This window comes from Triticum aestivum, chromosome 2D (assembly GCF_018294505.1).
Source record: "Triticum aestivum cultivar Chinese Spring chromosome 2D, IWGSC CS RefSeq v2.1, whole genome shotgun sequence".
Classification (NCBI taxonomy): domain Eukaryota; kingdom Viridiplantae; phylum Streptophyta; class Magnoliopsida; order Poales; family Poaceae; genus Triticum; species Triticum aestivum.
Window position 1 is genome coordinate 165,224,999 of NC_057799.1, and position 1,773 is coordinate 165,226,771.

Consider the following 1,773-nt stretch of genomic DNA (forward strand, 5'->3'; position numbering starts at 1 on the left):
CTGAGGGTATGTACCAGTAGCTATGTGTTTGATCTCTCTCTCTCTCTTGTGTTCTTGAGGTGATACGATCTTGATGTATTGCGAGGTTTGCTATTATAGTTGGATCTTATGATGTTTCTCCCCCTCTACTCTCTTGTAATGGATTGAGTTTTCCCTTTGAAGTTATCTTATCGGATTGAGTCTTTAAGGATTTGAGAACACTTGATGTATGTCTTGCCATGCTTATCTGTGGTGACAATGGGATATCACGTGATCCACTTGATGTATGTTTTGGTGATCAACTTGCGGGTTCCGCCCATGAACCTATGCATAGGGGTTGGCACATGTTTTCGTCTTGACTCTCCGGTAGAAACTTTGGGGCACTCTTTGAAGTACTTTGTGTTGGTTGAATAGATGAATCTGAGATTGTGTGATGCATATCGTATAATCATACCCACGGATACTTGAGGTGACATTGGAGTATCTCGGTGACATTAGGGTTTTGGTTGATTTGTGTCTTAAGGTGTTATTCTAGTATGAACTCTATGATAGATCGAACGGAAAGAATAGCTTTATGTTATTTTACTACGGACTCTTGAATAGATCGATCGGAAAGGATAACTTTGAGGTGGTTTCGTACCCTACAATAATCTCTTCATTTGTTCTCCGCTATTAGTGACTTTGGAGTGACTCTTTGTTGCATGTTGAGGGATAGTTATATGATCCAATTATGTTATTATTGTTCAGAGAACTTGCACTAGTGAAAGTATGAACCCTAGGCCTTGTTTCCTAGCATTGCAATATCGTTTACGCTCACTTTTACCACTTGCTACCTTGCTGTTTTTATATTTTCAGATTACAAAAACCTATATCTACCATCCATATTGCACTTGTATCACCATCTCTTCGCCGAACTAGTGCACCTATACAATTTACCATTGTATTGGGTGTGTTAGGGACACAAGAGACTCTTTTTTATTTGGTTGCAGGGTTGTTTGAGAGAGACCATCTTCAACCTACGCCTCCCACTGATTGATAAACCTTAGGTCATCCACTTCAGGGAAATTTGCTACTGTCCTACAAACCTCTGCACTTGGAGGCCCAACAACGTCTACAAGAAGAAGGTTGCGTAGTAGACATCAAGCATACATAAGCACTCAAACAAAGATGCACGGGTAAAACTCAAATAAGAAGATCTAACCATAAAGTTCAACTGAAGAACTCCGGTTTGCAAAAAGAATCAAATCAAACGGAGCAACAAAACTCAAGCTACAAAAGAAACAAGATCCGTTTACTAATCTGGACTAAAGCCAAATTTTACATTACCAAAATCTTGTTCAAGTTGGTTAAATAGAAAGAGGGCTTCGAGACGAAGACCTAGGCGCTTGTTTCACCTGATTTGGATAAACGAGCGAAAAGATAAACTGAAACAAATATTAGGGCAGAAATCGCGATCGAAAATAATTGCCGAAAAACCCTGGAAAAATAAAACGAGACGAACAGGCTAACGAACGAACATTCACTGTCTGCGGTAACTGACGAATAGCATTCGTTAAAACGAACGTACAGACGAACGTCCGCTATATAACTAAACCGCAAAAAAACGAATCTAGGGTTTCTAAAAAACGAACGGTTAACCAAAAAAATGACGAATGGCGGCGGCTACCTCCGGCGAGGCTCCGGCGGGGCAGCGCGGCGTCAGGGGGACTCCGGCGGCGGTGACCTGCTGGGCGGCGGCAGCTTGCGGCAGCGGGGCGCGCAGGCAGCGGCGGCGTCGGGTGGCGGAGTGGTTGG